Source organism: Cyclopterus lumpus, chromosome 10 (assembly GCF_009769545.1).
Source record: "Cyclopterus lumpus isolate fCycLum1 chromosome 10, fCycLum1.pri, whole genome shotgun sequence".
Classification (NCBI taxonomy): domain Eukaryota; kingdom Metazoa; phylum Chordata; class Actinopteri; order Perciformes; family Cyclopteridae; genus Cyclopterus; species Cyclopterus lumpus.
The window spans coordinates 13,287,336-13,300,199 of NC_046975.1; the positions used below are offsets into that span (position 1 = coordinate 13,287,336).

Consider the following 12,864-nt stretch of genomic DNA (forward strand, 5'->3'; position numbering starts at 1 on the left):
AATGTGTGCTGATCCTTCCCTCTGCTGGCCTAAATTGTTGGAATGTCGTCAGACCTTTTCAGAAACCGTGGCAGATGTGCAGGTGTTTCTGCTTCAGCGTAGCAGCCAGGGTTTGGGTGAAATTATTCTCCAGAGTTGTTGGCACAAATGGGAAACACGAGACACCGATCACGTTTGATGGATGGCTGATTGAAGATGAAAGATGAACGGCATCTCATGTGGTGACAGCTTTCGTCTAATTAAAATGAGCGTGTGTGTGTGTGTGCACTTGCCTTCATTCTAATAAGAAAACATACTTTTTCAGTCACATATGCGAACATAAAAGGCAAATACACGCACCGATTGGGAAAGGAAGTGTTTTCTGTTGGACTTCAAACAGTCTGGGATGTCTAACTAATCTTATGTTCTTGGATGTGTATGTGTATGTGTATGTGTGTGTGTGTGTGTGTGTGTGTGTGTGTGTGTGTGTGTGTGTGTGTGTGTGTGTGTGTGTGTGTGACCACCTCCGCACTCCATTCAACTTTCTTCCTGCAGTGCAGCGACACCAGTCAGCAAACTCTCTCATTTAATCTCACTTCCTTTCAAACCTCCTCATCTCCCCAACACATGTTCAAAGTGACTCTGAGATCACTTTAATGTGACACTAAAGTCAGTACTGCAAGTAACACAAACTAAAATGAAAAAAAAAGGTTTAGATTGTCTTTAAATAATGAACTCGTCATTGGAAGTAAAACTCAACATGGAGACATAGTTTTCCGACGAAGATAGCAAGCGTTTAGAGAGTAGCAAGTAGAGAAGCTCTCTTCTCCTTCACCCTCTCTTGTAATGGTGAAGGATGTAATGGTTGATCAATAATAGGATTAAACACACACAAACACACAGACAGACACACATCAACATTACTCTACAGTTTAGTACTTTTTGGTTACAGATTCACGTGTCGAAATGCCCTACTTCTGTGTAATTGGTCTTCTCTGAGGACTTGTGCTCTCAATCTCCTGTAACGCCGTCTAGAAACACACATGAACCCCAACGCTCAAAGGGCCGTAAATATCTGACCATCATCTGTTTGTGTCCTCACACATAAATAATGTGTTTCATCAACACATTACATGGCATGCAAAGGCAAACAAGAAGCATATGAGCCTGGTGCATATTAATACAACTACTGACAATTACAGTGAGTATGGGAGACCCATAGAGAGAGAGAGAGACCCAGAGAGAGAGAGAGAGACCCAGAGAGAGAGAGAGAGAGAGAGCTCAGGGCTTGTTGAGGCAAAGGTCTTACGCAACAGTGAAGAGATTACTGACAAAACAGGACACAGATGCTGACAAGGACTGGGATTTCGCTCCCCTCCTCCACCTCTTCTTTCCATCATTTATCCATCCATTTTCTCACCTTTGGACACTCTCATTAATAATGTATTAATGTATTAATAATGTAGCTGTATTTTCAGATTTGCATCAAAATGACGGGTACCTGAAAATGCACCTGCATGAATAGAAATACATCTTAACTATGCCGTGTTAGCAACCTAGAAGCTGCCATGTTGATTGAAGTCCATGTTGCAATAGTGTCAAACTAAACAACTAGAACAAAAAATAAACTAAACATTACAGCGTAAAAACCTAAGTCTACGCATCAACAGAAGAAGATGAATAGACAGAAAATGTATGAATCATATCGGCAAAAAGGCAACAAGACAGTTTGTGATTTGAACCTCTGAGAACTGTTGGCACCAGAAGCAACAGGTCACAGTAACGCTGGAGCTGCAAATGCAAAAGTTTGTGCTATTTCTTCTTTCAAAAGTCAAGTTTGAATTCTCTATTGTTATCCCCAAGAGATGCCCGGTGGGATAAACAGTGAAACACTATAGAGGCCGTTAGATATAATTACCTTATCATTCATTTCAAATTAGGACATAGCATTAAAGCAATTACTTTGTCAACTATCATTTAAATACATTCTTCTGCTTAAAGTACACACATATTTTATTCTGTCGTGTTGGTTGGTCTCAGCTGTCACTCAATAACATGGAACTCCTCCCCAGCCTTTCTTTTCCTCTTTTCCTCTTTTCCTCCTCCCTTCCCTGTTTTTCTTTTCTTTGTGTGGTGTCCCCTACAGGAGGGAAGTCATTTTGCCGCTCTCGACTGTGATTTAAAAAAATAAATCTAAGAGAATGGGTGCATGGGTGACTATGTGTGTTTCACTTTCAGTCTGGAGGTGAACTTGATGGTCTATTCAGAAAACAGTCCTCAGATTCCCATCTCATGTACAAAGAGTGAACGTCAGGTGATAGACATAAGGAAGAGGCAGGCAAGAGAAGGATGGAGGTCAAGGGAAGAGGAACAACAAGAGAAGAGGAGACATGCAACTTAGTCTCCAGCTCAGACAGTGTACTCATTGTCCTTGACAATGACACACTTCTCCTCCTCCACTCCAAAATATAATTACTTTGACTTGAGAGATTCAGACAACTTGCTCATGCTTTGTTAAGCTTGTATGTTTTTTTTCCATACGTCTATTGTACATTGTACAAGGAATTCATGCACACACACACACACGCGCACACACACACACACACACCTATACCTTTGCTTGCCTCATCAGAGGTCAATTGAAACACAATGCAAGGTGAGTCAACCACTTTGCAGTGGTGCATATATCACTAGTCATTTTCGGGTGGGGGAAGGGTCAACAGGGACATTTACGCGGACATTGCATCAAGGGACCACTCAGGGAACACACACACACACACACACACTTTCACATGAAATAATTCATTGTCCATACAGAACACAGATACACAAGTCCTTACGCACAAAAGTAACACAACGAGATGTTAGAAATATTATCTTCTTGATGCATGACGAATGAGGAAATCATTTTGCAAACAGTCATGCCGTGCACAAAAAAAACAAAGCAGTCATAATTAAGCATAATTAGAGCCTGATGTCGTATGGCGTTTAATCTGACTTTCTATTCAATTAATCTTGTTTTTTGTCTCGTTTGCCTGGAGAAAGAAAGCAGCCGGTATGGATAGGAGCAGACAAACGAAGAGAATGACAGAGGGAATGAGACGGTGGGAGCCGGGACAGTCAAACACAGAGAATGAGGTGAGTGTGAGGGATGAAGATGAAAGAGGAGGAAAGAATGGTGTGAGGAGGCTAAAGTGGGGCAAAGAAGAAGGAGGACGGCGACAGCTCAAAGGGGAGAGTGAGGTGGAGCTAGAGATAGACCAAGAGAGAAAAAGAGAGAGAGAGAGGAAATAGGAGAATGCATTTGAAAAGCAAAGATATAAATAAAGTGACTGATAGAAGTGAGTGTGTGTTTCTGTGTGCGAGCAAGCTTGTGTTTGTTTGGGTCCTGGCTTGCCTCCCGGGAGGAGATACTTCTGTGCTGCCAAAGTTTCATTGGGTCTACCACCATGCCAGGGTCAATGCACACACACACACACACACACACACACACACACACACACACACACACACACACACACACACACACACACACACACACACACACACACACACACACACACACACACACACACACACACACACACACACACACACACACACACACACACACACACACACACACACACACACACACACACACACACACACACACACACACACACACACACACACACACCATGGGATTAGCCACCATTAAAGAGACAGAAATGGAGAAATAGACAGAGAGAAGGTGGAGGAATTAAAATCAAAGTGACATATTTGAGAAGGAATTGGAGGTAGAGAAACAAATTAGCTAGAGATAAATCAGAGAAAGGCAGCAGAAAGAGAGGCACAGAGTTAGAGAAGGAGAGAGAGAGAGAGAGAGAGAGAAGGGAGGATCACTGGGCTCCGCGAGCATGCAGGGATCAGTAGCAACGGAATGAGACGGAGAGAGAGGCTAGAGCTCTGTAGAGGGTCGGAGGAGAGCGCTCCAGAGAACTAAAGGACTATCAGAGATGAGAGAGAGAGACATCAAGAACAAGCATGTGGATTAAAAGGGGAGGATGATAAAAAGGTAAGTGACTGAGAAAGCGAGGAAGACAGTTGTTAGAAAAGAGTACAGTGTGTACAGTAAGTGTGTTTATGTGAGTGAAAGCATACAAGCGTGACATGTTTTTTTGTTTGTTAAAGATGCTCAGTGTTGACCCCCTGAGGACTCTTTCCAGTGTCGTACCTCGCGGCTATAGTTGTTTATTTTCTAAGCAGCTCATTCAAGATTTAACACACTGGCCAGAATTTGAATGGATGTACTGGTGATTGGATGGAAGCAAGCCACAGTGAGCCAACTGGACTAATGGACACAATCCTAAGGTTTAACCTCTGGACTCTGGAACCCCTAAGGAGAAAAATAAATCCACAGTAACTGGCTTTGTTTGTGCGTTTTGTTTAAAAAAGGACTCAGTAGCTTTGACAAAAGGTATCTACTTCAGGAAGGCTGTGTATAGCAAGTTTGTATGCATATTTGTGTTTAAAAAAAGAAGTCTGATCACAGTGTGTACGTGTATATATGTGTAGATGTGTGTGTGTGTGTGGCAGGTGAGTAATCCTACCCATCTGTCACAGTAGGATTTGCTGCATATGATTATGTCTGTGTGCCTTTGTGTACTGTTTATGCATAGTGCTTATTTTGTGTGGTTTACCAAGTATAACTTTTGCTTTTAACAAGGAGTCCAAATGCTTCTGTCAATGTGCAATGTGTGTGTATCTGTGTGTGTGTATGAGGCTGTGTTTGTGTGTCTGTTGCCCTATTGCTATTCAAAACCTCTGAACCAATTGTGAGAACAGCTTGTGTAGCTTTAACATGGGATTATATTGCAATAACCCTTCTCTTATACACTAATGCTGCCCCCTGTACATCTGTGTGTGCGTGTGTGAATGTGTGTGTGCATGTGTGTGTGGGGGAGACAAGCAAATGTGTGCAGGAATCTACAAACGAGACAGGGTTGATACATGTACCCTGTGCACTTTTCTATTATATAACCTCATCAGTCAGTTCGAAACATAACTTAAAATGAAAGTGTGTGCATATGCATGTGTGTCTGTGTAACACTATCAAACAGTCTTTCATTGGCAAAGACAAACACATCAAGTCAAGTCAAAAACAGAGGGAGGAAATAATCTTAGTCTCTCTTTTCTTTGTTATTTTGTTGAGTCATATTTAAAGATTTGATTTGTTTGAATCACTTAAGAATTGTTAGAGAGGAAGATCAAACACCCAATTTGCGTGACATATATATATATAAAAAACCAACAATTACAAATATTGGACACACATGTATTGATAGAAATGCCATAATGCTTGTTGTTGGTATGCGGTTCGTGCTTTTCTCTGTTTTTGTCCTTGGATGAAAGAATGATGCAAAACCAATATTTGCAGGAATTTGAGTCAGTACTAATCGAATCTCTACAGATTAAAAGACTGTGCATTATTTTTAAAAAAATGTTTATCATCTTAATGTTTTCTTTTTCAATATGTACTGTTGTATATTTGCTTTATATTTGCTTTAAGTCATCAACTGAGAGAAACAAATCCAAAGTGCAATTGTTTTGGCAACATTTCAAAACTCTGGGTAAGAGGTGCTTACAACATTTTTACATGTCTCGTATTAAAATAATGCAGGCAGATCTAACACACATATTGGAAACAACTGCACCATAGAAGGATCCTTTGAAGGGTTATAATGCAAATTAGAGGCTAGGGAAACCCAATCAATAGGTTAGGACATTAAACAGCCTTGACTTTAATTACATCACTTTTCTCCTGAGAATGACAGCTGATGGAGAGAAAGACCGGTAAAGGTTAAAGGAGATTGACAGCAAGAAAGAGTCAGAAATGTGCACTTTCATATGCATCCTTGTGTGTGTGTCAGTGACACTGTGAAAAAGGGATGAGATGCGGAAGGGAAGGAGAAAAGAATTAGAAAGTCAGAAGGGCAGGGAGATGGATTAGGGAGGGGGAGGGAGGGCAGCGGGGGCAACAGGATGGAGAGATGAGAGGAGGAGGGATAAACAGGGGAGGGGAGGGGGGTTAATGATGGAGAGATTGGATGGGATGTGTGGACAGGATGAGTGATATGGCAGAGGAGAGAAAGATGAGATGATAGAGCAGGATAGAGAGAAGAGAGAGAAATGAGAGAGGAAAGAAAGGTATAAAGGAGGGATAAAAAGATGAGGTGACCGAAAAGAGAAGGCTGAAAGAGAGAGAAGCGTGTGCAGTTTGAGCAAAAATGAAAAACGGACTATACAGTATGACAAACTATTTGCACACTGATGTGCGTGTGGTCATGCATATGCAGCTCCTCGTCTAACTTACATGCTTTGTTTTCCTAAGATGGATCTAGTGTTCCACTTTATTGTGTTTATCTCCGATTATCAAATGTTTGTTGGCAAATCTCGTAAATATTCAATTTGACATTGTTTGCTCAGCTAACACATGATCCTCTAGCAAAAACAAAACAAATAAATTCAGCCGGCAGATGGATTTGTCAATGATACACTCTCTGTCTATACTTCACCCCTTTCCTTGTTACATCCACCTGGTTGTAAATACACCGGCACCATAAAACCAAACAGAGTTCTTGGTTTCCCCGCCGAGGGCCCGATGTGTTCCCTCGTAAACAAGTAAGAGGGGCTAAAAACTTTTAAGAAAAGAAAACTTGTTATCGGATTTGTGGATAAAGTGCATGAAATAGGTTACAAACACATCCTGAATTAATGAAATGATATGTGTGGAAGTGAGGGTAAGTGAAGTATGGCCACTGAATCCCATAAACGTTTAAAATGCAACTTATGACATCTACTGATAATCACGCATGCAAAGTGCAACTGAAAAGGCTCAAACCCTTTCTAATTAAGTTAAAATAATATCATTGTGATGATTCCTCAAAGAAGCTAGTCTGCACCACATAGCTCATGCAGAATTAATATCTGACTAAATTCATTTTCTGCCTTTGTCATATTGATGCATCACTGATTAGACAAACAGCAAAGTGTTTGTTCAGAGGCAAAGACTGTTGGCTCACGTACAGCCTATAGGCCCGATAGGCTTGAGACACATGACGGCGACTCTCAGAATCCTGGAATTCATTCATGTTCAGAGCAAAGTTAAATTCTCAAAAGTAAATCAAAGATGGTGGACCAGATTGGAACGTGTGTATATATATATATATATATATATATCATAAACTCACAGTGGGGCAGTGGCTCCCAGTCGATTTCTTGAGGAAAAGGCCCTGGATGCCACAATATGTGTAATATTGTACATTGATGGTGCTGTTTTACAGTTCAAACACTTTTAAAAGAAGTAATGACTTGATATCCTTATGTAGTAACACAACCTGCTTTACTGCTCAGGAGATTCTCAGGAGCCGGTCAGAGCTCACGATGATAAGAGTTGACAGTGAACAGAGCTCAAAGAAATGATGATACATCTCAGCCCTCTGGAGTAAAGTCAGACTGGGAACTACTTGGATAAATAGACCGGTTCTGGCTGCTGTAGAACGAGGGTTATCTATCATTGTTTATCACCGTGGTATTTCCAACATCATGTGTGTTGTGGCTCTTTTCTCAAAACAAGAAACCAGTGGGGTCCAAACCTGCAGGTTGGGCCCTCTCTCCACATCAACAGCAGGATAACATGTCCTTTTAAAATGCCTGCAACCTTGTTTTGTTTTGTCAATCTGTCCTCGTACACCCGAACAATGAGAGGAACACATTTAACATGTTAGTGTATTTCACTGTATTAATTGTTTATTTTAAGTTAAATATGTATCTAATATAATATTGCATCTGAAACTGTTAAAAACAATGAGCATCTTTGTAGGCTACATATAGATTTGATGCTACATAACATTTGCAGCGGTCTCAAACTTTGGAATCCATCGCTGCCCTTTCTAATATTCCATTTAGCATATAATAATGTTGTGAGTACGTTGTGTGTTTCCATGTTGCCATTGTGTGCACAAGCTGCCTTGAAGGGACACTTGAGTGTATTACCATCAGCGAGGCACACGCAATCTGCCCCAAACAATGCTTCAATGAGAACTAAACTTGGATTATGCGGCGTTGGCTGAGATACTTGGCGTTTGAGAGATAAACAGTCGCCTTTGTGGCTCTTTAGTTGAAATGCTGATTAAAGTGCAGCGTCCCTGAGAACACAGTTGAACCCAATTAAAATGCACAACAAAACACTGCAGAGAGCTGAGCAGGTTGTTGGCTTGTTTTGATCATCATTACTGGATCCCCCTGAAGCCTGAAGTGCAGTGATACATGTTAAACTGTACCATGGCACTTGAGAAAAGGTGAACCCAATTATGTATAGAAAAAAGGTGAAATGTGCACACATACTGTATACCTGCAATGCAGCATGCAAATACCGAACACCTGCAGACATACACTATTCATTCACAAGCAGAAACGATACTGACAGAAAACTAGTCCCGGTCCATCAGGTCACACGTATTACACACACATGTAGAACATAAGGGATAACACACAAGCTGCCATATATTTCCAAAGAGGATTCTCAGTAATTCTAATGAGTTTCCTTTTGACCATGTTTGTTCAGGTAAAGCAGAGCAGTCGTCCAGTAAAGTTGTCCAGCTGACCTGTCTGACAGCTCGCCTGCTGATCACTCCGGCAGTCTTATTCAGGAGAGGAGGTCTTACATATTTATTTAATATTTAGTTTAGTTATTCTGTGCTGACATCACACCCGCTTCTTCCTCCAATTATTCATTAACAGATGAAATACAAGATGTTTTGCAAGAACTCACATTGATTTGGTGAGTGCCCTCAAGAGGAGGACCTTGTTTCTGCAAAGCAACATTGTTGCAAAATATTATCCTAAATTCTTTTCACCAGGATAGAGAAATCCAATTCTAAGAAATGCTTTGAACCCAGACAGCAGATGAAAAAAACCTGACTACACTACCCAAAATGCAGTGTGTGCCCTGTCTCTAAGGGCAAATAAAGAGCTCTGCTTGTTCTGGTGATGGGTGGGCATGAGACAGTGTGATTACAGAGCAGTAAAGTGAGACTCAGTCTCTCTAACACACACACACACACACACACACACACAGACACACACCCGGCGCGTCAATCAGCAGTTGAAAAATGAGGCTCACCTTGAAACGACAGGGGACTAGACTTGCTGGAGCATTCAGTGCTCTGTTACTACTGCAAAGGCGTGGGTGCACTCATTCTCACCCACACACACAAACTAGTACATTAAACTCGTTGCATGTATAAACATAAAAAGCTGCATAGTCAGGAAACTCCCTCCCGTTTAAAGGCTGTGTGTGTGTGTGTGTGTGTGTGTGTGTGTGTGTGTGTGTGTGTGTGTGTGACAGATGCTCAAGCACACTTACAGTGTGTATTGATTACTAGCAAGCCGTGTGTACTTCCCACATCTTCCTCCCTTTTAATGTCTGTGTGTTCGTGGCACCCTTCCGTCTCTGCCACGCTCTTCTCTTTATTCTTTCACTAAACACTTTGAGATTTCAACATAGGAAAATAAGCCTCTTCCTCTCACTCACACACATGCTCACGCATCACTTTCATCTTCTCTGTGATCCTTCTCCTTCATCTGTTCTCTCCCCTTATCCCTCCACCACCTTTCTGCACCTCCCGGTGCTGCTGTCTCTCCCCTGTTCTCCTCTTTTGTCGCCTCCCCTTCATCCCCCCAGGCAACAGAGCCCCCTCCCATTCTCCTCCCCGCTCATTTTGCCCAGTCAGAGGTGTGATGTGGGCGAGAGTTTAAGATTAAATATAGAGACAGAGGGAGAGGGGCGCGAGAAACACACAGTGAATCAAAAACAGCATGACAGAAATGGAAAAGGGGGTGGTAAATGGAAAAAGTGTGAAAGCAAACACAGGTAACGATGTAAGACGAAGGCGTGAAGAGAAGAGCGGTATCCAATAAGATGTAGACAGAGTGACAGAGAGAGCAAGAGAGTGGTAGAATGATGAATAGAGACTGCCTGACAGCCTGCAGGTCAGTGGTGAAGAGTGAGACTTGAGATGGTAGGCGCACACACAAACATGCACTCTCACACACACACATAGATAGGTGATGACAGCAAGGAGATAGAAAGAGAAAGAGAGAGAGAGAGAGAGAGAGAGAGAGAGAGAGAGAGAGAGAGAGAGAGAGAGAGGAACGTTAGTTGCAACAGGTGTCTGTTGTGGCTGCTGGTGGAAAAAGACAAATGCTTGGAAATGAGCTGCAGTGAAATTACCTTCAAATGACTTAGTCTCAATCCCCCCAAAACAAACTGATTGACAGCACATTCACACACTCAAACATGCACATCTGCAGTTCTCACGCTCGCCATCGCACACACAAACACTGGCGACCTCAATTTCAATTTATTCTTGCAAACAACCCATCTCAGTCCCTTACTGGATGCAGCCTGCTTTGCAAATATATATTTCACACACACACACACACACACACACACACACACACACATACACATACACATACACACACATACAGACAAAACTGAAAGGATGTGTGAACTCTGGGTCAAGACCTGTGTGATTTCCAGGACCATTTTAACCAAAGTTACCATGGCAACCACTCTATCAGTGTGGACTGTCAATTATGTGTGACCCCATGCCATCTCCCATGCAATGTAGCAGTCCTTGAGCCAAACACACTGTCAAGATATTCAAATAAATAGCAGCAATATGTCACAAGTATACATCCTTTGATCTATAGTGCCCTATAGCTTACTGGCTGCCAGTGTAGCTCTCACTGAGCACAACTGTGTCCCAGGAACTTTGCCATGAGCCCTAACAACACAGCACTGTGTGACGCAGTGTAGAAAGTTTCATAAACTAGAGATACACACTGAGAACATTGTAAATTGAAACTGTTCTTAATTATATACAGCTGTCCATAGGCAGGCCCACCAGCATAATGAACTGTATTCACTCAGTTTTAATAATTCATGACATTAAATGAAATTTAAATTCCGAAGAGATCGACAAAACTAATTACAGTAGCTGTTGGGGTAAAAAAGGGAATAAAATCGCTAAAATGCCCATTTCTATTCGGCTCATGCTGTCAAAACAGCATGTGACATATGGCTTAAAAATTATTCGAGGCCACAGTCAGTCGTGGCAATACATCTTTAACTGCTTAATTTTGTTTTCAGTATTTTCATTAATTTATAAACTAATAGTTGAACAGGGCCATATTAAATTTATTTTGAAAAACAAACTGTTACCGGTACAACCTTGACCATTCAGCCAGGATCTGTGCTGTGATGTTGCACCAGCTGGCATAAAATAAGCCCTTTTCTTTTCTGTGTCTGTGTGTGTGTGTGTGTGTGTGTGTGTGTGTGTGTGTGTGTGTGTGTGTGTGTGTGTGTGTGCGCCTCAGTTGGTTTAACATCACACGATGACTGCAATGAAAGGACAACAATGTGGTGAACATAGGAGAAAAATAAATTCAGTCTGCTGACTGATGTCTTGGACTTGCCTGATTGTATGCACAGATTTTCTTTTGTGAACAGTTCTTTTTGCCTAAATAGACATCTGTCAGAAATCATAAATATTCAGGTATCCTCAGCTTATGGGCTCTCCGAATTGGGCAGGCGGATAGAAATAAATGCAACTTCTGACCTGGATGTACAACATGTCTTAAATGGATGCTTGTATTTTATTTTTGACTGTTCAAAGTCACAAAGCAATCACATTGTTTTGCTCTCAGTAAAGTATAACTCTTATTTTGACTTGTTTTCCATTGATGTGTCGAGCCAATGTGTACTTCTACAATGACCCAATTTCGTCCTGAGGAAAAATCTGATATATTGCCCGAATTTTGTCAGCTAATCATAGGGTTATCATGCAAGTATTCTGAGTCAATTCTCTAGTGATTTGAAGGGAGTCAAAACTTAAAATTGTACTCCCCTTTTCAAATATTTATAAAGCGTTTACCAATCATAATCAGAAGAGGCTTTGACATAACCTAGCTAGGCATTCAAATAAATGTTCTTACACACAATTAAATAAAAGGTATATATATATATATACATATGGAACATTGTTGCAAAGTTTATCATTATGCAGCTGAACTCATTAGACAGCAAACATAACCTCATTTGAAATGCGTCACGCTGTGTCATCACATAATAAAAGACCACAACAACATCTGAAGTTCTTAATTCATAAGATTTAATGACACAGCTTCTTTGGCTGTGCACAAATTGCGACTAAAGAGATATAAACTATTACCCTTCAGATATCCCTAGTTTCTTTCTGTCCCCTCCGGAGAAACAGCTTGAGGAGATTTAGAGTTGTGCGTCTGTACCTCCCACCCACCTGCTGGTCTAATAACAGGTTGATAGAGTTCTATTGATCTGGTCACTGTGTGCATTCGGTCGAGGTTGAAGCTTTTAAATGGTGCTTTGCGTGCCTAATGTCTCTGTCTTCTGTCGTTCTTGCCAATAAAACATGTATTCCCTGTCTCCCCCTTTTCTCTCCCTCTGTTGTTTCTCTCTTTTTCTCTCCCTCCAGAACAGACCCACAATGCCCAGAGACTCCATCCAACTCATCATCTGCGCGCCATTGATTGGAGACTGAGAAAAGCCTTGACTGTGATGTCCAATTTGTAGTAGCTAATCTAGTAAGGAGGTCAGTAATAGAAGGACATTGAGAGTGTAAAATCTTATTGGATATTGAATTCCTGTCTCCAGCTTTCGCATACAAACGCTCTCACGCTGCCTCACAAACCCGCTGAATCAGCCGGGGTAAACAAAAGCTGGAAACATTCCGGGGTTTTATTGGACCGCTGACGATAACTAATGTCACTGCTTGCCTCCATCGTGTTCAGCTCGTC

At 41.5% G+C, this 12,864-nt stretch overlaps 1 protein-coding gene across 1 annotated transcript in view; it reads right to left on the minus strand.

The window, feature by feature from the left end:
* Positions 1 to 12,864, minus strand: part of LOC117737082 (dedicator of cytokinesis protein 2-like) — a 90,608-nt gene that overhangs the window by 19,769 nt on the left and 57,975 nt on the right. The gene's annotated exons all lie outside the window — the stretch shown is intronic.